Source organism: Argopecten irradians, chromosome 12 (assembly GCF_041381155.1).
Source record: "Argopecten irradians isolate NY chromosome 12, Ai_NY, whole genome shotgun sequence".
NCBI classification, from domain to species: Eukaryota; Metazoa; Mollusca; class Bivalvia; order Pectinida; family Pectinidae; genus Argopecten; species Argopecten irradians.
This window is the reverse complement of record NC_091145.1, coordinates 36,125,157-36,152,479: the sequence shown is the minus strand read 5'-3', so window position 1 is coordinate 36,152,479 and position 27,323 is coordinate 36,125,157. Positions and strand designations below refer to the sequence as shown.

The 27,323-nt window shown below is 33.7% G+C and overlaps 1 protein-coding gene and 1 pseudogene across 1 annotated transcript in view; both read left to right on the top strand.

Annotated features, from left to right (window-relative positions):
• Positions 1–6,189: 6,189 nt before the first annotated feature.
• Positions 6,190–27,323, top strand: part of LOC138304817 (mucolipin-2-like) — a 65,627-nt gene continuing 44,493 nt past the window's right edge. Inside the window, exon 1 of the mRNA XM_069245119.1 lies at positions 6,190–6,342. The gene's annotated coding sequence lies outside the window, so the exon portion shown is untranslated. The remainder of the gene's footprint in view (positions 6,343–27,323) is intronic.
• LOC138304816 (uncharacterized) lies at positions 8,872–13,879 on the top strand (annotated as a pseudogene).

The window sequence follows — 27,323 nt, the reverse complement described above, 5'->3', positions numbered from 1 at the left end:
CTTTGATAGGACATTCTATTATAAATTGTAAATGATTAGTTTATTACTGTCAATAAAACACTAGACTGTTTGGTAATCCCATTGTACAAAAATTGTTATGTCCTTTACTTCTTATTCAGTAACCAGAATGTCTGACACATATCAACCTCGATATTCTAGGGGTTACTATATCACGTGGCACATATCATGGACAACAACATCGTACTTGTTCACATCTCACCGCCATGGCTTGATCAAGGAAATCGATCGTAAATTATAAATCTGTTTCTTTTTCTACCTGTAAGTATTCTCCAAGGGATTCGCTTTCATTTGTCTCTACCTGGTGCACATTAATAACCCATCCGTATAAAAAGCTTGAACAAAAATGAATCGTAGCCATACTTTGATAAGACATTCTATTATAAATTGTAAATAATTAATCTATTACTGTCAATAAAACACTAGTCGGTTTGGTAATCCCATTGTACAAATATTGTTATGTCCTTTTCTTCTTATTCAGCAAACAGAATATCCTAAACATATCAACCTCGATATTCTAGGGGTTACTATATCATGTGGCACATATCATGGACAACAACACCGTACATGTTGACGCATCACCGCCATGGCTTGATCAAGGAAATCGATCGTAAATTATAAAACTGTTTCTTTTTCTACCTGTAAGTATTTTCCAGGGGATTCGTTTTTCTTTGTCTCTAACTGGTGCACATTAATTACCCATCCGTATAAAAAGCTTGAATAGAAATCGTAGCCAGACTTTGATAGGACATTCAATTACAATGCATTTATAATTGAACATACACATTATATTTGAAAAAAATATATCATGCAAAAAAGACAGAATAATATAATTTCTAATGATTGAAAAAAATTCCAATTAAAGATATTAGTTTAAAGCTTGAAATACAGTTTAATTCATTTTCAGATTTTAGATAAAATAAAAAGAATGAGTATCGAGTTAGCGCGGTGGTACCCCTGCCGAGGGTTCTCTCGACAGGCGTATATATCAAGTGCTTTAGTCTCAATTGAAAGAGGTTGTTCCACCACGCTACGGCTCACCCCGACCTCTTAAACTCAAATACAGTCTAATGAATATTGCATACATGTGTTGTGCAATATCCTGTTTTATTTGTAAGAGTGATCTCTCCTAGATTAATGCAGTAATACAAATATCCTATAGCCTATAGAGTTGAACCAATAATTATAATATATTCGAAAACCAGCAGGAATATCAGGTATTTATAGAAACATTACTTACAGAAATTGTTTTCGTGAAGAAGCTGTTCATAGGAAACGTACTATCGCATATTCAACTCAAAACATTAAAAAAATACGTGGCTTGAAAGGTTTCATCAGAATAGGATTTACTCATTCATAATTATTTAAAAATTACGTTATGTTTTGTGAGTTTTTTTTATATATTGGTTATCAAATATGATTTTGATTGATAGACATCGTTGATGAAACAAAAGAACGCTTACTGTTCCAGATCAGTTTGATTTATTGTTTGATTCATCTTCGGAAGTTTTCGTTTTATCTTTAACTTTCTAAACATGAACAAATTGTCAATGTTGAATGAAATTCAACTTTAGAATGAGTTGATTTCTTATTCTTTTCATCTACATTTCTTTTTTCTACTTATTATTTTCCATGGAATTCGCTTTTATTTGTCTCTAACTGGTGCAAATTTATTACCAATCCGTATAAAAAGCTTGAACAGAAATGAATCGTAGCCATACTTTGATAGGACATTCTATTATAAATTGTAAATAATTTATCTATTACTGTCAATAAAACACTACACTGTTTAGTAATCACATTGTACAAATATTGTTATGTCCTTTTCTTCTTATTCAGCAAACAGAATATCCTAAACATATCAAACTCGATATTCTAGGGGTTACTATATCATGTGGCACATATCATGGACAACAACACCGTACATGTTGACGCATCACCGCCATGGCTTGATCAAGGAAATCGATCGTAAATTATAAAACTGTTTCTTTTTCTACCTGTAAGTATTTTCCAAGGGATTCGTTTTTCTTTGTCTCTAAATGGTGCACATTAATTACCCATCCGCATAAAAAGCTTGAATAGAAATCGTAGCCAGACTTTGATAGGACTTTCAATTACAATGCATTTACAATTGATCATACACATTATATTTGAAAAAAAAAATATCATGCAAAAATGACAGAATAATATAATTTCTAATGTTTGAAAAAAAATCATTAAAAGCTATTAGTTTAAAGCTTGAAATACAGTTTATTTCATTTTTAGATTTTAGATAAAAAGAATGAGTATCGAGTTAGCGCGGTGGTACCCCTGCCGAGGGTTCTCTCGACAGGCGTATATATCAAGTGCTTTAGTCTCAGTTGAAAGAGGTTGTTCCACCGCGCTACGGCTCACCCCGACCTCTTAAACTCAAATACAGTCTAATGAAAATTGCATACATGTGTTGTGCAATATCCTGTTTTATTTGTAAGAGTGATCTCCCTTATATTAATACAGTTATACAAATAACCTATAGCCTATAGAGTTGAACCAATATTATATATTTTATATTCGAAAACCAGCAGGAATATCAGGTATTTATAGAAACATTACTTACAGAAATTGTTTTCGTGAAGAAGCTGTTCATAGGAAACGTACTATCGCATATTCAACTCAAAACATTAAAAAATACGTGGCTTGAAAGGTTTCATCAGAATAGGATTTACTCATTCATAATTATTTAATAATTACGTAATGTTTTATTTGTTTTTTTATATATTGGTTATCAAATATTATTTTGATTGATAGACATCGTTGATGAAACAAAAGAACTCTTACTGTTCCGGATCACTTTGATTTATTGTCTTGATTCATCTTAGGAAGTTTTCGTTTTAACATGTTGTCAATGCTGAATAAAATTCAACGTTAGAATGAGCTGATTTCTTTTTCTATTCATCTACATTTCTTTTTTCTTCTTGTAAGTATTTTCCATGGAATTCGCTTTCATTTGTCTCTACCTGGTGCATATTTATAACCAATCCGTATAAAAAGCTTGAACAAAAATTGAATTGTAGCCATACTTTGATAGGACATTCTATTATAAATTGTAAATGATTAGTTTATCACTGTCAATAAAACACTAGTCTGTTTAGTAATCCCATTGTACAAAAATTGTTATGTCCTTTACTTCTTATTCAGTAACCAGAATGTCTGACACATATCATCCTCGATATTCTAGAAGTTACTGTATCACGTGGCAATATCATGGACAACAACACCGTACTTGTTCACATCTCACCGCCATGGCTTGATCAAGGAAATCGATCGTAAATTATAAATCTGTTTCTTTTTCTACCTGTAAGTATTTTCCGAGGGATTCGCTTTCATTTGTCTCTACCTAAGGCACATTAATTACCCATCCGTATAAAAAGCTTGAACAGAAATGAATCGTAGCCATACTTTGATAGGACATTCTATTATAAATTGTAAATGATTAATCTATTACTGTCAATAAAACACTAGTCTGTTTAGTAATCCCATTGTACAAATATTGTTATGTCCTTTACTTCTTATTCAGTAACCAGAATGTCTGACACATATCATCCTCGATATTCTAGGGGTTACTATATCATGTGGCAATATCATGGACAACAACATCGGACTTGTTCACACCTCACCGCCATGGCTTGATCAAGGAAACCGATCGTAAATTATAAATCTGTTTCTTTTTCTACCGGTAAGTATTTTTCAAGGGATTCGTTCTTCTTTGTCTCTAACTGGTGCACATTAATTACCCATCCGTATAAAAAGCTTGAATAGAAATCGCAGCCAGACTTGGATAGGGCATTCAAACACAACGCATTTATAATTGAACATACTTATTTAATTAAGAAAAAATTTCATGCAAAAATGACAGAATAATGGTATTTGTAATGTTTGAAAAAAAGTTTCATTAAAAGTTATTAGTTAAAAACTTGAAATACAGTTTATTTCATTTTCAGATTTAAAATTAAGAAAAATAAAAAAGAATGAGTATCGAGTTAGCGCGGTGGCACCCTTGCCGTGGTTCTCTCGACAGGCGTATATATCATGTGCTTTGGTCTCAGTTGAAAGAGGTTGTTCCACCGCGCTACGGCTCACCCCGACCTCTTTTACTCAAATACAGTCATGTGTTGTGCAATATCCTGTATCATTTGTAAGAGTGGTCGAGTGACCCCCCTTTGATGAATACTGTAATACAAGATAAACAATAGTATTTAGAGTGGAAACAACAAGTATGATATTCGAAAACTATCAGTAAGAAAAGGAATTTACATTTGTAGTATTGTCGAAGTGAACTCTTCAATTGATTAGATTTACTTATCCATAGTCATTTATTAATTTTGTGATGTTTTATGAGTTTTATACTTTGGCTATCAATGTGATTTATTTGGTTGACGTCGTTAATGAAACAAGGATTGCTTTTTGTTCCAGATGACTTCGATTTATTTTCTGGATTCATCTTCGGGAGTATTCGTTTTATCTTGAACTTTACTTTGTAAATATGTTGTCCATGTTGAATGGAATTCATCTTCAGGAGTTTTCGTTTTATCTTGAACTTTACTTTGTAAATATGTTTTCCGTGTTGAATGGAATTCAACTTTAGAATGAGTTGATTTCTTATTCTATTCATCTACACTTTTTTTCTATTTTTAGATATTTTCCAAGGGATTCGCTTTGCTTTGTCTTTAACTGGTGTACAATAATTACGCATCCGTTTAAAAAGCTTGAATAGAAAGCAAATGTAGCCAGACTTGAAATGACATTCCATTACAAAGCATTTACAATTGAACAAACACATTGCATTGAAGAAAAAGAAATCATACAAAACAGCAGAATTTTATAATTTCTAATGTTTAAAATGATGAAAAATTGTTTCATGAGAACCTATCAATTTTTGAAACTTGGAATATTATTTACTTCATTTTTAGATTTAAAATTTTTTTTTTTTTTTAAAAAAAGAATGAGTATCGAGTTAGCGCGGTGGTACCCCTGCCGGTCAGACCGAGGTCCTCCCAACAGGCGTCTATATCAAGTGCTTTAGTCTCAATTGAAAGAAGGTTCCACCACGCTACGGCTCACTCCGACCGCTCTCACGCAAATAGAGACTGATGAATATATGATAAATGTGTTGTGCAATATCCTGTATCATTTGTAAGAGTGATCGAGTGATCTCCCTTGGATTAATAATGTTATAGAAGATAAACAATGGCATTTAGAGTGGAAACAATAAGTATGAAATTCGAAAAATAGCAGGATTGTCAGATATTTATAGAAACCGTATTTAGAGAAATTGTTTTCATAAAAGAGGTGTTTTTAAGAAACATGTAAAAAAATATTTGTTAAATTTGTAGTATTGTAAGAAAAGGAATTTACATTTGTAGTATTGTCGAAGTGAACTCTGCAATTGATTAGATTTACTTATCCATAGTCATTTGATCTTGAACTTAATTTTGTGATGTTTTATGAGTTTTTATACCTTGGCTATCGATGTGATTTAATTGGTTGACGTCGTTAATGAAACAAGGATTGCTTATTGTTCAAAATGACTTCGATTTATTTTCTGGATTTATCTTCGGGAGTTTTCGTTTTATCTTGAACTTTTCTTTGTAAATATGTTGTCCATGTTGAATGGAATTCAACTTTAGAATGAGTTGATTTCTTATTCATTCCATTACAATACATTTACAAATGAACAAGCACATTGTATTGAAAAAAATGTACAAAAAGACGGAATTTTATAATTTCTAATGTTTGAAATGATAAAAAATTGTTTCATGACAACCTATTAGTTTTAAAACTTGAAATACTATTAACTTCATTTTTATATTTTAAATTAGAAAAAAAAAATTGAAAAAGAATGAGTATCGAGTTAGCGCGGTGGTACCCCTGCCGAGGGTTCTCCCGACAGGCGTCTATATCAAGTGCTTTAGTCTCAATTGAAAGAAGGTTCCACTACGCTACGGCTCACTCCGACCGCTCTCACGCAAATAGAGACTGATCTATATGATAAATGTGTTGTGCAATATCCTGTATCATTTGTAAGAGTGAATGAGTGATCTCCCTTGGATTAATGCTGTAACACAACACATTTGGTCGATATAGTCTAATACGACGAGAAGAAACAAAGGCGGGACCAAACCATGACTGTATATCTCAAAGTATAAAGAATTATATAACAATAAATAAAACAGCTCAAGGACACAATACATGTGCACCACTGTGCACATTGACATCACGTGATATACACTGGTCGGATCGATCTATAAGGAATTGTCTGTAAGGTGTCGGAGTGAAGCGATGTTTGTAAGTATTCCATTAGAACATGTTTATAGTTGTAAACTGTTTCAAACAGAGACTAAATAATGCATAACAAACACAAAAGAGAGTGACATGTCTGGTAAATATTGATAGTGCACTAGAGTAATCAACATAAGGTGTGATATAAAGTAATTACAGGTGTGATTTTAAAAGAAAATCATGCTATGCCAGACGCCGGTCGCTATACCCCAGGCCGGGTCCTCGCTAAACTTCTTCGTACTATTACTTTGTAATGTGTCACCAAAACGACATAAAGTTATTATTGTGTGTTTTTGTGTTCCGCTCTTTTCTGGGAATCGTGACAATATATTTAAAATGTCTCAAGGCATTGTTCACACAATTTTACTTGTGTAAGAGGACTACTGATCACTGAGCTTCCTGGTCACCTATGATCAACTTAGTCCTGTTTCGCCCATTCGGTTTAAATATCAAAAAAAATCCCACGTTTCTTATTCCAAAATCAGCAAACAAATTTGTCTCTAGTGATAACAATTTTCAGGCTGATTTAAAAAAGAGCAATATTACAAGAACATATACATGTATACGAACTTTCTACATTTAAATATTTATTTCATGATTCATACAACTAGGACTTGCATACTATACACAAAACATAACGATGTTGAAATCTGATCGACTTCGTCTTGTTTTCATATAAATAATGAAATCTGATCAGAACATGTTAAGTGCTTTTAAAAAGAAGTTTGAATGTTCAGGTAGACTTTTTAAAGCACTGTATCAACCATGTTGGTAAGTTATATACTGTAGACGGTGGCGTAGCGCCCGTGCATGCATGCTCAAGCATGCAAAAAATAACCTGACTTACATTTTTGAACAGTCAGAAAAAACACAACATTTGAATACACGTGACGCTGCAGAATATAAATTATGTATAAATGCATATGATATGCCCAACTGTATGCCTTACATAACTTTGTGCACATTTGAAAGACTTGAAGATTTGCCATTCTGGAAATTTATTAGAATAGTCTATATATTTGCGGTTACCAAGTTGTTAAATATGTTTGAATTTTGTCGAAGACAATATTAGACTTAAACTAAAGAAGAAGACTTCTTCACCAAAATCCCTCAAGCAATTGTGGATTTTGAATCGGGAAAGACTTACGAATACCAAAATAAACAACATCGCATGAAAAGTTAGAAATATTCTAAAAAACATATAATTATCTTAAAAATGATAGCAACAAAACTTAATTAAAGCAATTGCAACATGTTCTTGGCCTTAGTAACGAAAAAGTGAATTGATCAATTTTGGTTCACTTCCCACCCCGTTAAAACGCGTGTTAATCCTTGATTTCCGGTGTCGCGAAATAGTTGACTTTTATTTTTGTCGAATATGAACAGATTTTTTATTTAGAAAAGAATTTTTGTTGTTGTAATTGTTAGAAATAGAACAGAATAAGTAGAAAAATAGGTCATTAATACAATATTTTTTTTATTGAGGTGGTCGAGGACTGGTCCCTTCTTACGCAATTTCCACCATTTTGACAGTGGTCTTTGACTCGCTGTCATAAACAAACCAACACGTAAACTTGATTTTAATTTTGTTTAAAATATTCTCCATAAGTTTTTCATCAGTTAAAGTAACACAAAATTCTCCCATTACTTACTAATTTAATATTTACTCCCTAAATCCGTGTTTTTTGTTCGAGCACTTGTCACGGGAGTCTAGTATGTATACAATGTATATAGTTTTGCATGGTTATCACCTAAATCTCGTGACCTCCATTTAACCATTGGTATATACGTTAAAAGTTACCAAAGAAGTAAAATGGTTACTACATTGTAACAATTTCCCGTCAGCTTCTGGGGGGCTTCGCCCCCCATACCTGGTAGACACCAGAAAATTGTCTGTGATAAAATGTCTAAATCAATATTTACTCAAAGTAACTTCCACAGTTATGTTTTTCTGTTTTATACAGATTTCTATGAAACTTCACTTGTATTATTGATATGTACTATTAAGTGTACGTGGTAAAATAATTCAAGCGTTGATGTAACTATTTTTTAACTTCATCAAGTTATGACCGAAATTTTGTTTGCAAACTGTGTGAATCCGCGTAGCGGTTTCTCACAAAAGTTTGCAAACAAAATTTAATTTTCTTTTCATAGTATATGAAGAAAAAGGATCTGCCAGTCAATTTGGTGAAATTGACCTGAAAAAATCTTTAGCTGGACAACAAATCAACATAATTCATTAATCCAATCATCTGTCTGACCGCCTGGGATAGATACGGTGGATGAATAGACGAATGAACAGAAGGAAAATGGATTATACAGTTTTGTGATTATTAAATAAAATAGGTCGAAAAGGTATATGTATAACGCCATGCTTTCTTTAAATGTCACAAGAATTCAAGACTTCCAGATATGACACACAAACGTCTAAATATCTACCAAGCCTTTAAATATCTACCAAGCCTTTAAATATCTACCAAGCCTTTAAACATCTACCAAGCCTTTAAATATCTACCAAACCTTTAAATATCTACATGTACAGCAGAAGAGTTTACAAAGTGCAACCCCTCAGAGAGAACACTGTTGATTTTAGATGATGCTATCGGAAAGAATATGCTTCAGGTAGAACAGATGAATGGTTTTCTAAAACAACGGGGTGTATTAGAAAGCTGCATAAAAAGTGGGAAAACGAAGGTAATTGTAACGATGAGAAAAGAACTGTACAATGAAGCTAAACATTGGATTCTGGACACTTTCCTTGGAAAGAATTGTTTCGATCTTTCAGCCAAATGTCACCGATAGAATCCAAAAGAAAAACAGGAGATAATGACAAAGCATGGGCTATCATTAGATAGATGGAGAATGCACATGGACGAAGACTATTATCCAGTTTGCTGTCATCTCCTGTCGAATGACACTTTCGATTCCAACCAGGAAGGATTCGCTCCTTATGGTCTGATCAAAAGACAAATAGAGTTTTTAAGTATATCCAAAGTCTATTGGTACTGCGCTTTGTGTTTACTAGCTCTTTTCGACGGCGAATTTGACGAAGACATTTTTTCAGAGATGGCGTGTAGCCAAAAGTCTTCAAAATTGACTGACGTTGTGAAGTCATGTGGACTATCCGTTGATGAAAAAACCTTTCGTGAAATTCGGATTTCCCTTCATATTATGGAGGAAATCTATGTCATAAAGGATCATAATGGAATCTACCAATTCTTACACGAATTGATATATTACGCCGTCGCCAGCATATATGGGCATGATAATATTCTCCTTGTAATTCAACATTTCAGTCCAGTCTTTCTTCGATCTCGGATTCGTATTGCCAAGGAAGATGTTCCATTTGGTCAGATAAAGTTGATCACCAAACACTTTACAAGATTTGCCGAACGTATATGTAAAGACCTTCAACAGAGGTACATTATCAACGTCTTCACGAACCCATCAATTTTAAATATAGATTTCCAGATGGAGTGGCAAACTGCTCTTCTCAACTACCCCAATAACGAAAGAATATCCTTTGTAACCAACCTAAGGTAATTAAAGATGATGCAAAAGAAGTGAAAAGGGCTCTAGACTACGCCGTTCTCTCCGCTACTCCTATACACTGGCTTTGTAAGCTTGGGATGAGCTCCTTCCTGAATGCAATGTTGAAAACATTCGATGATGCGTTCTTACACACGCTGCAAGGAAATACCATGCCTTTACACTTCGCTGCTGGGTATGGGCAACTAGCCATAGTCAAGTTGCTATTACGTCACGGAGTTGATGTAAACGCTAAATCAAGTTTGCGGATTGATGATAATTTGTCCTCAATCGGCGAGTTTTACACTGGATTTACTCCCCTCCTATACGCTTGCCGAGAGAATCATGTCGACGTTGTTGGATGTCTGTTGGAGAACGGTGCAAACCCAGATCTAGTGCGTGACCACGGAGGCTCTCCATTGCTCATAACAGCAGATAGAGGACATCATTTAGTTATTAAGAAACTCCTACAGCACAAAGCAGATCCGAACATATATTGTGAACATGGTACGTCACCGCTTTTTCTGGCTTCACAAGAAGGTCACAACGAAGCGGCCATGACATTGCTTGATGGCGGAGCTTCGATAGATCACAAGAAACCTTCAGGTATGTCGCCTCTCAGTGTAGCTGTGAAGAAGGGCCATATTGGCACTGTGATACTTCTCCTGGACCGAGGCGCTGATATGCACATCGCAGACAACGAGGGGAACACTCCACTCCACATAGCTGTGCAGACACGCAGAATAGATATCGTAGAGCTGTTAATGCGTCGTGGAGCTGACCTAACCTTATCGAACAGGGGAGGTCACTCCGCACGTAGTATATCGTTAGAAATGGACGGGACCCCACTTGTTAAAATCCTTCACGGAAAGTCATGATATTAGGTGAATATTATGTTACAAACCCGAGGCAAAACTATTCTCTAACTCGATATATCACCATACATTTCAATGGTTTATGAATTACAAAATTTGTGGGGTTTTCCAATGGAGATTTAATAACAAATTGTGGTATTTCCAATGGCTATTCTTGAAAGGACAATGTATGATTTGGGCCCTTATTGGCCTCCAAATTCATCAAATTTTTCAAGTTAGTGTAACATAATTAAGCTGTTATATTTGCAATACTTAGTATATCCCTGTTTATTTAAGATGGTAGTTTTCTATTATTACGGCTCTAGCTGCCCTGGGTATCATTCATAATATCCATAAATTATAAATGAATACATGTATGGAAAATTAATCATTTTTCCTCTATTGTTTGGTAGTTATTCTCTAAGCAACAATAGAGCGCGATTTTATTAATTACTGAGAATATGTATAATGTAGTCACTCCAGATGCATTTTCAGGAATGCGCTCTATGATTCACAGATGAAAAAGAGGCAAAACATAACCAAATTTTCACATTAGCTTAATTTGTCCATCTTTCGGATAGTTACCATGGCAACTACAACTTCAATGATACATAACTATCATACTAATTTATCAAGGATGTACTATATAGCTAGATTGGTCTTGGGTTTTATTAGTTTAACGTCCCATTAACAGCCAGGTTCATGAAAGGACGTGCCAGTTTTGTTGGTGGAGGAAAGCCTGATTACCCGGAGATAAACCAACGACCAGCAGTCAGTACCTGGCAACGGCCCCACACTATCTAAGTCCCCGCGTAATTGCGCTCAGTTTTCCTTTTTAGCGAATAACATTTTTTCCTGTGTAGTATGGATTGTGAGCTTTGTGTAAAATGTGTATGTTTGATCAACTAATTCGTTGCCATAGCGACTTGAAAAAATTCCATGGAATACATATTTTCGATTAACCTTTGATCTATGTTATTTGATATACTTGGCATTATCGTAAAGCTCATAACTTACAACACCACAAATATGACACGTGATTGCGGATAATGAAAAATGAGTGCAAATACGCGCCAAGTTTTCTATAGATTTTTTACCGTAGCATTTGTGAAATACTCGTTTTGTTTAGAATTATGTTTGCCTGTGTTTTACCTAATACTGTTTCATGACTTATCATGTTTTATTATATGACTGGTGCTTTTGCTGTATTTTGATTGGCCAATACGTTTCTCAGAAGTATTCATCAACTGCGATATCAACCCCGAAATCGACGGCAAAAAGCACGCGAGGTTACTGGACTCAGTCCAGATACCTCTCGCGAGTCCAGTAACCTGTGCAAAAATAGATCGAGGAAAACTCCCTTTAAATGTGACGTCATAATCTCTTTTGACGTCATGTCGTACCCAAATATAGCGTAACGGGAGTTTCCCTCATTCAATGACGTCGGGATAATCTATTGTGACGTCATTATTATAGTCGACAAAATATATGGCGGAAGGCAGCAAGTTTACTGCGATCAATGGTGACAACTGCAAACAATTTATGGAAAACGTTCAAGAATGCCAGACGGGCTGCAGTTGATACAACATTCCGATTCTACCAGTCTACACCGTTATCAAGAAGCATTTGGATATTTACCATATACTACATGTAATTGCTTTTGTAAACAGAAAGTTTGCAAATATCGTCCTGTTTTTTGTAGTTAAGTCTTTTTGAAGAACCGGGTTAATATCATGCAAGTGTCATATAATAAAACAGTTATCGACCTATTTTCAGGTGGATACGGTGAGTTATCAACCCTCGAAAATTATATAACCCTCGGCATCCGGCCTCGGGATATATCACTTACTCGGGTTGATAACTCACCGTATCCACCTGAAAATAGGTCGATAATTGTATAATATCCGATGAATAGATAAACGATAGTTTGTAGTGCTTTATGTGGTTTGATTCACCGAACATTTGTGTGTAAAATGTCAGAATTTGGATTTACTTTGGTACTGTTTGATGACCTTTCAAGTTATTTTCGACAGATGATTAGCTATATTTAGCAGTGTGTTTACGTTTATTGTTTCTCATCAAAACGTGTGTGAATAATACATTATCATACTGGTCAGAGTTTGGCTAGACGTAGTGTAGTTTGATGTCCTATCAAAAATATTCTTTACGGAAAAAATATATTTTTAGATATAAATAACATAATATTTCCCTCTCACACCAATTTTCATGTTTGATTATTCTAATTTAAAAAACTTACAACACTAACATTATAACAGATACCTGCAGCATTTACACGTTTATGCATCTCATTTATTCATATCCATTCAAAATAAATAAATATATTATACAAATATTTCATGGGTTATTGTGCTCTAGTTCATAATATTTAACCCGAGGTGATGGTAATCAACAAATGTTATATTGCACTTGGCCTCGTGCAATATAACATTTGTTGATTACCATCACCGAGGAGTAAATATTATGAACTAGGGCACAGTAACCATGGAATATTTGTTTTATTACATAATCACCAGTTTTTCAGTTGAATATTTTTTTTTATAAAACGAATACGACAATCACTTAACAAAATCACCAACACCGTATCGTACGGAAAAAACCTTAATATCCTATTGAAGATTGACGTATAGCCTACGTACGCGTACGTCACGTTGTAACTCCGGTTTGGATGTCTTATTGTCTGTTTTCACATTATTAGACCTGCTTGCAGCCTTTTGATCTAATACATTCATCGTGTCCGTCCTTTACTCGGTACAGTAAACGTCTACATGACGTGCTTGATTCGAGATCTATAAATCCAGCGCGAAATTGAGCGTGAACCTTTGTGACGTCATAATAACGTAACTCACTGTTACTCGCAATTCCTCAGAAGTTTTCTACAAAACTAGACAACAACAGCGAGGTGTTCCTAAAGCCGTGCAATATAACATTTCGAAACGTGCAATATAACGTTTCCATGGAAGCGTGCAATATAACTTCGAACCGTGCAATATAACTTCGAACCGTGCAATATAACAAGGTTTTATTGAACGGTCGGTGTAATAGTTGAAAATATTATATTTCTTCATATATAGATTGGTGTAAACAAATTATGTAATAAAATCAATTTAATTACAATAGTTAATTTGCAACAAATATGTCAAGGGAGGCATTTTTTTATAAAAATAAGTAGAAGTGAGACAAATCTGTTTCACACATTGTGATATTCAATTACAAATTAAATAGAAAAACTTTAACTTAAAAATTTTGAACATTTTCAGTGGTGTATATATCAAATTATTTTTTTCAAGTTAATTCATTATATTAAAACTAAAGTTTAAACAATCAAATTAGTAGTTGTTAAGATTAGTTTAGTATCCTGCATGAGAGCTCAAAAATATTTAAAATTTACATTAACATTTAAGCTCACATAATGTTACAAAATGAATGGTAATATAATTGAAACAATTTTTTGTAGCAGTTTTAGGTATTTTGAAACCATCATTTCCTTTTTCCCATTTTGTTTGATTTCTATGTACGTTGTACAAGGATAGGTTGTCTTAAAGTATTTCTTTTATCATTTGTAATTTTAACAAATACGATGGCTGGGAGCGGACATGTAATAAATAAAATTATTGCGTTCGAACGAAATAACTATTCAGCTCATTGTTATACATGGATGATATGACAGTAATCATGCCACTGTAGTAACTTGTACGTACAAGATACTAGCTGTACGTACATGATACAACGATGTACGTACAAACGTACAAGATAATAGTTTGTGCATACGTACGTACAAACGTACACGATACTGTAACAGTAGATACTAATAAAGTACTAAGTTATACGTACAAGACAATCAGTTGTACGGTCATGATAAATAAAACTATATATTGATCCTAATACGCTGCCGTAAATAAAATCAGTCTATGTGCTTTTATATTACTGTATATATGTGACTGTAATACATCGGGTTATTATGTTTCAATATTTCCATTTGAATGTGTGCAAATTGTGTTACAACTAACATTATTTTGTATCAATACTTAGTCAACTAATTTTAAAAAGTAAAACAATAAATTTCCATGACTTTTCCTACAATTTTAATGCAAATCAATGAAGGGAAATACTGAAATAGAATACAAATCGAAACAATATATGCAATAAACTTAAATTTAATGGTTTTAAAGCAAAATATACTATATAAAATATACTTTATTCAGAAGGTTTACACAAAACAAAGAACATTGATATGAAATTGCAGACTGCCACATTTGAAATAGCCAAAGGTGAGCCGTTGATATTTTGTTCCCACGCAATAGTTTTATTTAATTAATGTCCGCTCCCAGCCACCGTAGTAGTCACCTAGCATCATTTTCTCTTCATCAATATTCCATGTCATATTTTCTACAATCTTTTACATTTATCATTTCATGTCCTCCATTTAATTTACTTTTACAACAAAAATATTTTTCAATTATATTAACTTTCTCATAGTATTTACATTCCCTGTACATTACATTTCAAGAATACCTTATATACTCCTATTACGGATATATTTTTAAAAATGATGATTAGAATTTTCTCTTTAATAGTGATATGTCTTGCTTTCCATATTTGGAGACATTTATTTTTCTTTTGCTTTCCATATATTATCATTATCTATCACATGTGCATACCATTTGCTTTTACAGCAGTTTTCGTCCATTTTATATTTTTTGATATTGGTGCTTTATTTTTCCTAGATAAAAACGCTCTGTTTAATTATTATTTTTTATGACCCAGATGCTTCGTCAGACATCTTAAGCAGTTAAAATGTTAATCTTGTTCTATAGATTTTTCTGTTTTATTCATAAGTTTGTGTCATAAACAAATATTATTGGTTCCTTGTAACTGCATTCCCTCTATTTCTTTATCGGATCTGATAGCACATGCTAATGGCTCTGCCTGTAAAATATAAAATAATGGTTCGCCTTGACTGATCTTGTGATTTCAAAATAAGCCGATGCATAGCCATTTGTCTGCATGCAAGTTTTGAATTTATTGAAAGCAGATATATCCAATTGCAAAAATTATCAACAAATTTAAACTCATGTTAACATTTCATAATCAACCTTCGTTCAATTCTGTTAAAAGGTTTTTCTTGATCTCAACTTTTTGGTTTGTATGAATTATCTCATCTATTACTATACTTTTTGCCATTATTTTTAATCAGTATTTAAAAAGGGTCTTCATTGCCTGATATTTTCTGTCTCACATTTCTTGTATAACAATTTAATAATACCTGTATGTTGAGGATTTGTTAGCATAAAGTGTCTAATATCCATAATCAATTATATCAATTCATTCTTGTTACATTAACGAATAACAGAAAGGAGAAACCAGCAGCTAAATTCAAAACACAATTTAATTATGTATACAATATTATACAGAGATGGTTTACAATATCTAGAGTAATTGGTGGTGGTACAAGAGTAATACGATGATTTAAAGTGTTACTTATCTGTATGCGAATGTCCTGGTATAATCCTTGATCCTTCCAGGTTTCAAATTAACAATAATCACAAATCCACAAGGAAATGGAATGTCCACCGATGATTTGTAAAGTTCCAGGCAATATGAATAAATCCACACAAAGTGTTGTAATAATCCACAGATAAAGTCACAATAGCTCTCCCAATAGAATCTTATATGGCGCTGTACAATTCTTGGTATGTCTTATTACAGGTCTCATTACAGTTCTGATTAGCCTTGGACAGCTGGAGTATATATAGCTAAACCCTAATTCAAGAATATTGGAGAACCTTCTACTTCTAGAAATATCTAACTAAAAGCAGTAAACAAATAAACACACATAACTTTCTGGAAATAGATCATTCTAGATCTCTACTTAAAATCAACATGTTTACAAACATATTTGTTTATACATGATTATATTCTAGAAAGTTCTATAACCTAAATCAATGATATGACCTTCATAGGATGTATTGATAAAAAAAGCTATAGGAGTTATCTCCCTTATCTCATAACTACATGTATTTAGTGTCATACATAACACACCCCTCCTTAAAGAAAAGAAAGTTTTCTTGAAAAGGAAACTTTCTTGACATATCAAGTAATATTTAAATCCTTGATAAAGCATCTGCTAGAATATTGTCTTTCCCTTTGATATGTTTGATGTCAAGATTGTATTCTTGCAAAGTCAAACTCCACCTGAGAATTCTTTGGTTTTTGTTTTTCATTTTCCCAATGAATGTCAAAGGGTTGTGGTCGGTGAAGACCAACACAGGCACAACTGTAGTGCAGAGATACACATCAAATTGTTTCAAGGCCAAAATCAACGCTAAACATTCTTTCTCAATGGTGGAATAATTTCTCTGGTGTTTGTCAAACTTTTTCGAGAAATAACAAATTGGATGGTCAATTTGTTCAGTACCTTCTTGCATCAAAACAGCACCAACACCTACATCGCTGGCGTCAACAAACAGTTTAAACTGTTTATTAAAATCTGGAGCAGTCAGAACTGGTGAGTGTGATAGTATGGCTTTCAATTTCTCAAATGCAGACTTACATTCGTCTGACCAAACAAATTTGACATTTTTCTTTAACAAAGCAGTAAGTGGAGCTGCTATAACAGAGAAATTTTGACAAAATTTTCTGTAGTATCCAGCCATACCAAGAAACCTCATCAGCTCTCTCTTGCCTCCAGGAGCTGGAAAATCTATAATTGATTCTACTTTGGCCTGAACAGGTTTAACCTGCCCCTGTCCTACAATATGGCCTAAAAATTCAACAGTTGCATGACAAAATTCACATTTCAATAAGTTTACAGTCAATTTCATGGTAGTGAGTCTTTCGAAGAATTCACGAATCCCGCGTAGATGGTCTTCCCACGTGTCGTGGTAGTTGATGACGTCATCAATGTATCCATCACAGCCTTCCAGGTCTGATATCACGCTGTTAAGAAGACGTTGAAATGTTGCCGGGGCATTCTTCATACCAAATGGCATAACTTTGTACTGGTACAAACCTTGCGAGGTTACAAATGCCGACACTTCTTTAGCTCTTTCTGTTAATGGCACCTGCCAATATCCTTTCAACAGGTCAAACTTGCTTACGTACTTGGCTTTGCCAACTTTGTCAATACACGAGTCAATCCTTGGAATTGGATAAGAGTCTGTTTTACTGACAGAGTTTACTTTTCTGAAGTCAGTACAGAACCGGTATGTCTTGTCTGGCTTTGGCACCAGAACACATGGAGAGCTCCATTCACTTTTGCTTGGTTCAATAATATCATTGTCCAACATGTATTGAATTTCTTTCTTTAAGTGTTCTTCTTTCAAAGGATTGACACGGTAAGGATGTTGCTTGACAGGTGGCGCATCGCCTACATCCACGTCGTGATAGATAGCATCTGTTTTGCCTGGTGTATCCGGAAACAAATGTTTATACTCAAGTATCAAATCTTTAAGTTCATTGCGTTCCTTTTCTGATAGATGACACAGTTTCTTGTCCAAGTTCGCGAGCACATCTGAATTCCGTAACTTAACACCACAGTCTAAACCTACATCTTGTACACCACCATCTAAGTCTAACTTACAAATATCAGCTGTACTTTCACTTTGTGATGGTACAGAGGCCAAAGTAGCAATAGGTTGAGAGGTCTTGCTCTCTTCTCTATCTACATATTTCTTAAGCATATTAACATGACATAATTGAGTTTTCTTGCGCCTCCCTGGAGTTTGTACAATGTAGTTAACATCATCGACCTTTTTCTCAACAACATAAGGTCCAAAATATCTAGCTTGCAAAGGCTGACCAGGTATTGGTAATAAAGCCAAAATTTTGTCACCTGGATCAAAACTTCTTGCACGGGCGTCTTTATCATACCATGTTTTCATTTTGGTTTGAGTAACGGCCAAATTTTCTTTTGCCAGTTCACATGCCCTTGTCAACCTTTGCTTAAAGTTAGACACATACTCTAAGAGATTCACTTTAGAATCTTCGTCCAAAATTTTGTCTTTCAAAATTTTCAAAGGACCACGTACAGTATGTCCAAACACAAGTTCAAAAGGACTGAAGCCAAGAGATTCTTGTACAGATTCTCTAACGCCAAACAACAACATGTGTATACCTTCGTCCCAATCTCTTTTGTTTTCAAAACAATAAGATCTCATCATATTCTTCAATGTCTGATGAAAACGTTCTAAAGCACCCTGAGACTCTGGATGATAAGCACTAGACTTATACTGCTTGATCTGGAGCTGGTACATGACTTGTTGAAAAATACCAGACATGAAATTCGAACCTTGGTCCGATTGGACAGCTTTTGGAAGACCAACCAATGTAAAGAATTTAACCAAAGCCTTGACTATGTTAGGGGCTTTAATATTCCTGAGTGGAATGGCTTCAGGAAAGCGTGTGGAAGCACACATAATAGTTAAAAGATACTCATTCCCAGACTTAGTTTTGGGTAGAGGACCTACACAGTCTATAATGACTCTACTAAATGGTTCCTCAAATGCTGGAATGGGGTGCAAAGGTGCAACAGGGATTTTCTGATTAGGTTTCCCTACCACCTGACAAGTATGACAAGACCTACAAAAATCAGCCACATCCCGTTTCAACTTGGGCCAAAAGAAGTGATCTAAGATCCTGTTATAAGTCTTGGTCACACCTAGATGCCCTGCCATAGGTACGTCATGAGACAAACTTAGAATATCTTGCCTATACCTCGGTGGGACAACTATTTGATTGACAACCTTCCAGTCTTCCTCGGGAGACACATCAGGGGGGCGCCACTTGCGCATCAACACACCTGACCGACGGAAGTAACAAACCGGGACTTTCTCAGCCTCTTCCTCACTCAAAGCCCGATTACACAATAAGGAGATTTCAGGATCTTTCTCCTGTTCTACTATAAGCTCCTCTCTAGACAAAGATGATTTACTCATCATGTCAGACAAAGAAGTACCCTTGTTAGGAACAACTCTATCACTATCAAAGTCTACCGGATTGCTCAAAAGATCACACTTGCTCCCGACATCCTCTATATCATGAGCCAAGAAAGTGTCACCTAACCCTGGACTATAATGATCCTCAACTACTGCAACATCAGAAACCTTCTTACTCATTGAACGAGTTACAGCACAAGAAGGGAAAATACCAGGAAATTCCTGTTGAATAGTCTCAGCATCATCTGTTTTATCAGGGATACTGGACACTAAGGGATCTACCCTAACTTTCTCTCCAGCCAAGTCATTGCCTAAAATGAGCGACACGCCCTCTATGGGAAGTTCCGGTCTAACACCAATGGTGACAGGCCCAGTAACCAAGTCTGACTTTAAATAAACAGAATGGAGAGGCACACTAACAAAACCTAACTCTACACCTTGAAGCAAAACACTACTACCACATGAGGTCTCCTCAGACAAAGGCACTACGCCATCTAATATCAAAGAATGAGAAGCCCCAGTATCTCGCAAAATCTTCACAGGTTTCAAGTTGGTAATATCACTAGTAAGTGAAACAAAACCTTCAGAAATGAAGGGAGAGTACTTCTCCAAGACACTATCAGACTCTGAGCTCTTAATTTCAACAGACACTTTAGAATCTTCCACAATATCACCAAGTTTCTGACTGGGCTTTGACATAGCTAACACAGAAGGAACTGACTGTTTACGCCTTTGCTCCTTACGCTGGAGAGAATAACATTCAGACATAACATGCCCTACTTTCTTGCAGTAATTACAAACAAGACCAGAAGGAGACCCCACACCTACCCTATCATCTGTTTTTAGAAGCAGACTTAGTTTTATCACCTAATTTAGGTTTGTCGTTGGAAGGGCCACTAAAGGTTGGGTTCCTAGGCTGACCAAATTTACTAGTACCTGTGGTACTGTTTTTGTCTTGAGAACTGTTTTTAACAAATGAGCCTTTGTGGGTGAGAGCGTAATCATCAGCCATTGTAGCTGCTTCACTAAGTGTTTCAACTTTTCTCTCATCTAAATGAGTTTTTATGTTTGTGTGGACACAACGTTTAAACTCCTCTATCAACAATAATTGTCTCAATTTACCGAAATCCTCATCAATTTCTTTAGAATCACACCACCTATTAAATAATTGTTCTTTTTCTCTGGCAAATTCTACATGAGTTTGTTCATCTCTCTTCCTCGAGTTTCGAAATTTCTGGCGGTAAGCCTCAGGAACTAACTCATAAGCTTTCAAAATAGCTTTCTTGACTACTTGGTAATTTGAAATCTCATCTACAGATAAAGAAGAATAAATGTCTCTAGCTTTACCAATCAAGACACTCTGAAGAAGCATTGTAAGCTTATCTTCAGGCCATTTCATACTGTCAGCTATTTTCTCAAAATGCAGAAAATACTTGTCAACTTCTTTCTCTTGAAAAGGAGGAACTAACCTAATGTTTCTACTGATATCAAAACCTCTGTTTCCTTGTAAACCCCTAAAAGTTAAATTACTTGAACCGTCTTGAGAAGCTAGTTCTAATTCTTTAATTCTAAGTTCTGTTTCAGCTTGAATTTTTTGCTTCTCTAGCTCTAACATCTGATCTCTCTCTTTTTCTTTTAATTCTTTCTCAATTTCTTTTTCTCTTAACTCTCTTTCTTTGTCTATTTCTTTTTCTCTTAACTCCTTTTCTATTTCTCTTTCTCTCATTTCTTTCTCTATTTGTTTCATTTTCATTTCATGTTCAAGTTCCATTTGTCTAATTTGGATTTCTGAAGTGACTGTTTCCTCTATACTATCTAATGCACTAGAGTCAAATTTGCCATTGTCAACAAAATATCTTATAATTACATTCCTAATTTCAGCTTTCCTCAAATTAGTTTTGATAGTAAGGCCTAAATGTTTACCCAATAACAGTAAATCCTTTTTACTAACTTGCAAAAGAACTTCCAGGGATGGCGCTTTAACAAACTGTTCTACCTGCATAGTAGTCATATTTATCTAGCTGTTGGTTTCAAATGTAAACTCAAAGTTTGTACACAAATTTTGAAAATTTCTTAATTAATTTTTCAAAGTTAGATTTCACAAATTGAATATCGATCTCGGACACGAGCCCCCAATTCTGTTACATTAACGAATAACAGAAAGGAGAAACCAGCAGCTAAATTCAAAACACAATTTAATTATGTATACAATATTATACAGAGATGGTTTACAATATCTAGAGTAATTGGTGGTGGTACAAGAGTAATACGATGATTTAAAGTGTTACTTATCTGTATGCGAATGTCCTGGTATAATCCTTGATCCTTCCAGGTTTCAAATTAACAATAATCACAAATCCACAAGGAAATGGAATGTCCACCGATGATTTGTAAAGTTCCAGGCAATATGAATAAATCCACACAAAGTGTTGTAATAATCCACAGATAAAGTCACAATAGCTCTCCCAATAGAATCTTATATGGCGCTGTACAATTCTTGGTATGTCTTATTACAGGTCTCATTACAGTTCTGATTAGCCTTGGACAGCTGGAGTATATATAGCTAAACCCTAATTCAAGAATATTGGAGAACCTTCTACTCCTAGAAATATCTAACTAAAAGCAGTAAACAAATAAACACACATAACTTTCTGGAAATAGATCATTCTAGATCTCTACTTAAAATCAACATGTTTACAAACATATTTGTTTATACATGATTATATTCTAGAAAGTTCTATAACCTAAATCAATGATATGACCTTCATAGGATGTATTGATAAAAAAAGCTATAGGAGTTATCTCCCTTATCTCATAACTACATGTATTTAGTGTCATACATAACATTCTTAATTAAGCTCCATTTTTTTATAAAATTCAGGTGTTGTCTCAACTTGTCCTGGGTATTTATTTAAATCTAAGATGATCAATAGGTCTGTCTAAATGACTACTTTCTTGTAAAAAATACTTTGTAAAATATTCAGCTTGATCATTACTCCATCGCTCTGTCTTGAAAAGTTGTTTTTTAAACTTTGTTTGCTCAATGAGTATGCTATTGATCCCAAATAAGTAGTTCCCTTCCTCATTTCTTATCCTATACCATTGTATTTTTTTGCATTTTCCCCTTTCTTTGCCAAAAAATACTTTTGTGAATGTTCTCCATCTTCAAAATATCGGACTCTTGACCTCACTTCAGAAGCATCTGCTTTATTATTATGATTTTCTTTGATTGTAATTTTTAATTTTTATTTTCTCTATCATGTATTAAGAATTACTGGGACATTAAAGTTTATTATTTTATTGAGCTGTTCTTCTATGTGTTTAATTTCCTTACATTAGCGTTTATCTGTTTACCCATTATCCATTGCAAACTCTTTGATGCTTATAATTATGAGATCCCACCATTCTAAAATAGTGTCATGTGTTTCGATTTCTTTAATCAAGCACTTCCAGTAAGATTCTTGTGTATTTTGAAAAAAAAACCGTCACTGTTAATATTGTTACCCTTGATATTTTTTTTATCTATTACTGTAAGCAAAGGGAGACAATCCCAACTTTTGTTATGGGTAAGCTGGATTAACTTATTACAACAAATAGAAGAAGCTTAATACCATTTATGCCTGAAGACTTCCACATGCTTGTATGGATCTGTAAGTACATAACTGTAGTAATCATATATTCAAATAGCTGTATAGCATGACGCTACCCAAATTGGTACACTTTTTGAAGATTATTATATGCTAACGTGTGCTTGAATCCAGATTTTTCTTTTAACATTCCGCAAATAGATGCCTTCAGTTTTAATTTCATGATTTGTTTACTTGTAAGCAGTGCATATATTTATAAATAAGAACTTTGAAGCATGTCCGGTCAAGCTCTGTGTTTGAGCAAGGTTGAGTTCCCAAAATGGTACACCTCCTAAATTTGATTTGATTGATATATATCTAGACTTGATGAAAAATGTTTCAAAATGATTTCATTTATGGAAAGTTCAAACATTTTTTTTATTTTATTTAAGTTACATATCTGTCAAAAATATCCCATTCAGCAATTGGTTTCCTTGTTTTAAAATATATGGTGTTTTTAGGGTTGTCGTACGACGTCGTTTCCCGGATTTTTTTAACAATTTCATCTTTACCTTAAGTTTCTGATCAAAGAATTTATTATCAATTAAAATGGTTACCAATGTCTTCCCTAATATGGGTCGAGTTCCTATATTTTGACTTATATTATAATCACCTATTATTTTTTTCTGTGTTATCATCAGATATGATACATCTACCCTATTAAGGTATTTTCAACGAATCAAGTAATTTCAGACAAATAATGTACGATATTATCAGTGTGTTTACGTGTGTTGTTTCTTATCAATGATTGAAATATTTTAATACCTGTCAGAATCTCACTTATCAAAACCTTCCATGGTCTACCAGTCGGTTGTGGAAAGTCATTAATTATATTACAAACTCGATATTCTCAAACTCAATGTATCACCATACATATCATTAATGTGTACAAAGTGTAGTCCCAGACACAGGCAGAATCACTGGATTATGTACCCATTAAAACTGAGAAAACTTCAAAAAAGTTTTAGTGGCTTACTAGTCTGTTATATTACATACATAATTACTATCTTACTTCTATGATATTATTCAGTCTATTAATGAATTATCTCCCTTGTACAATTATATTATATATAAAAATATCAATATGAAATTTATTCCCAAACTTATATATCCATAAGAGTATACAACTTGGCATATTAATAGTAATTATGATATTCTTTTGTTACATACCAAATTTGTTCAATTAAGATGTGTTTAATCAACTCAATTCGTGTATATACTTTATTTTGATTATAGTTTCTGGCTAGGAAAGGGCTTATATAGGCATAGCCTGTTGCCCAATCCTTTTGATTTATTCATTAAAATTGGTTGAAATGAAATGAATGTATACAACATAGCCTGTTGCCCAATCCTTTTGATTTATTCATTAAAATTGGTTGAAATGAAATGAATGTATACAAAAGTTATGGTTTTGTTTCCAAATGAGGTTTAATTGTGGTATTTGTTTCCGACGGATATTATTGAAAATCTCCATGAACACAATGTAGTAATATCACTTCGCTAAGTAATGCTAAAGTCATTGTGAAACATTGACATACGATTGAGCAGCTAAATCATAGCGATTCAGTGAGATGTGGTAATTTCAAATGTAGTTAAGGTAGTATGGTGGTATGTGTGTGGAAGATGTTGATCTACTATAGTCTAACTAAGTGAAACACTATAAAAGTTTCCCCGTAATTGCGCTCAGTTTTCCTTTTTTACAAATCGTATATTTTCCTGGACAGCTTTGTGTAAATAACAAATGTGTAAAGTGTAATTATTTCTTATTAACTAATTCGTGTCCATAGCGAAATAATTCCAAGAATTACATATATTTTTTAATTACTTTGAATTTTTGATATATGATATTTGACATACCTGGCATTGTCGTAAAGCTCATATTTTACAACACTATGGAAAATACCACAAATATGTCACGTGATTGCGAATAATGAAAAATGAGTGCAAATACGCACTAACTTATCTTTATATCGTTAACAATAGCATACAAATCATTTGTTGAATACTCGTTTTGAGGAGGCTTATGTATGCTTGTGTATTATCTACAATTAATGTACTTTGATCACCAATCAAGTTATATTTGATAAGTACACGAATAATGAACGATAGTTTGTAGTGCTTTACGTACGTTGTTAGGTTTATAAGTAAGATAAGTCAGAATTTGGGTTAAATTTGGTATATTTTATTAATTTAATGACATATAATGTCATATTCGAAGATTGAAGTGCGTTTACGTGTGTGAGTTACACGTCAGAATTTTGATTTAATTTGGCACTAATTGATGAACTATGCATATACTAATTTCAAAGTGTCATTTGTTGATATTAAGGTTCCTGAAATGTAAGATGGCATTGTCTATTTATAAACCTTGTCGAGATTGGTTATTTGGTCTATTGAAAGAATTAATCATTACAAAAAGGCGATTAATGATTATCTTCTCTCTCCGTGAGCATTTGTCTGCACACATGTCCAGTCCCTTCCATGGTCATGTAATAATCCTGATTGGTCATGTAAGGTGGGGGGATTAGCCCCTACCATGGCCATGTAATCCTGATAGGCAATGAAAGGGGATAGTGCGTGAACGTCACTGTGGTAGCAGATATGTATTGGACACGTTTGCCTTTGTGAGAGGTTGAACATATGCAGTAAATAATACTATAATACTTGTCAGAAATGGGGAATATTCGTATAGTTTGATGACTTATTAAGAATCTGCTGTGGTGAGAAGTCACAAATTTTCTAATAACTAACTTGTTTTCTCATATAGATTTTTGGAAATAGGAATGCGTACCAAACTAAAAAATGTATTAAAAATAATATGGTGGTTTGCTTGATTTTGAACTATTTGAACTATTATGAATCGAAGATGGTTATTTGACAAAATTGTGATTTTACCGGAATTTCACTGTTTTAAGAATGCACACGACACACAAAAGCAATATTTTGCAAATTAGTTATCTGATAAGTATGGATATTCGCAAAATTGTCAAAAACAATGTTTTCTTAAAAAAACAATAACATCAGACAGTCAACCCACTATGCTCAGAACAGTGGTATATGTTACCCCTACCCCCCAAATTTTGAAGATGAAAATACACAAGTTTTTTTTTTTTTTTTTTTTTTTTACAATTTTTGGTACATGTAGATTCAACGCTTTACAGAAAAAGTTCTGATGACTAACTTTTTCAAAAATTTTGCAATTCAAAAGAAAGAAGTTGCTTCTTCGAAAACAATTCTAAAAATAGGGGGTCGGCGTGCTTAATTTTTGTACCGATACAAAATCGCTTATGTTTCAACATTTCTTGACAAAATTCAAATCACTTTATCTTCATTAAAATGTGAAAAATAAAAACCAATAATTTTGGATTCCGAATTTAAAGGCTTATTATTTTCATCTCAGTGAACCCAAAGAGATTTACAGCAAATATTAAGTTGATATAGCTAAACATGTTTCCGCACGGACGAGTTAAGTAAAAATAGTGAACTGAAAAAGGGTGAAATTTCAACTCTCTACAAAGTGTCAGAAATGCACCTTTTCAAAAATGTAGCCGACAAAATGGTCATTTCTTAAAATGTGTGCATGAAAAAATTCTACAAGCAATAGAAGTCTAATTTTTTTTACATATTTTCTACATGGCAACTTGCTACAAATTGAGACAATAAGTGTTTTATAATCACAAGAACTCTTTGATTAATGTTGAAATGAGAATTCAACGAGACTGAAACCTCACCAGAGCAAATTCTGAAGTTTTCGACGAATGAAGAACGATATAGAGTGGTGTGTTTACATGTGTTGTTTCTCATAAAAAGGTGTGCGAATAAAATAATATAATAATACGAGTCACGATTTGGGTTTAACATAGCATAGGTTATTAATTTGATTTCAAGTTATATTCAAACAATTTTGTTAACGTGTGTTGTTTTATCAAATTGTGCGAGTAAAATAGAACTCAAATACTCTATTTATAAAAAAATTCTGATTTTGTTCTGGTACAATATCACTCCAACAGTAAAATTACATTTGG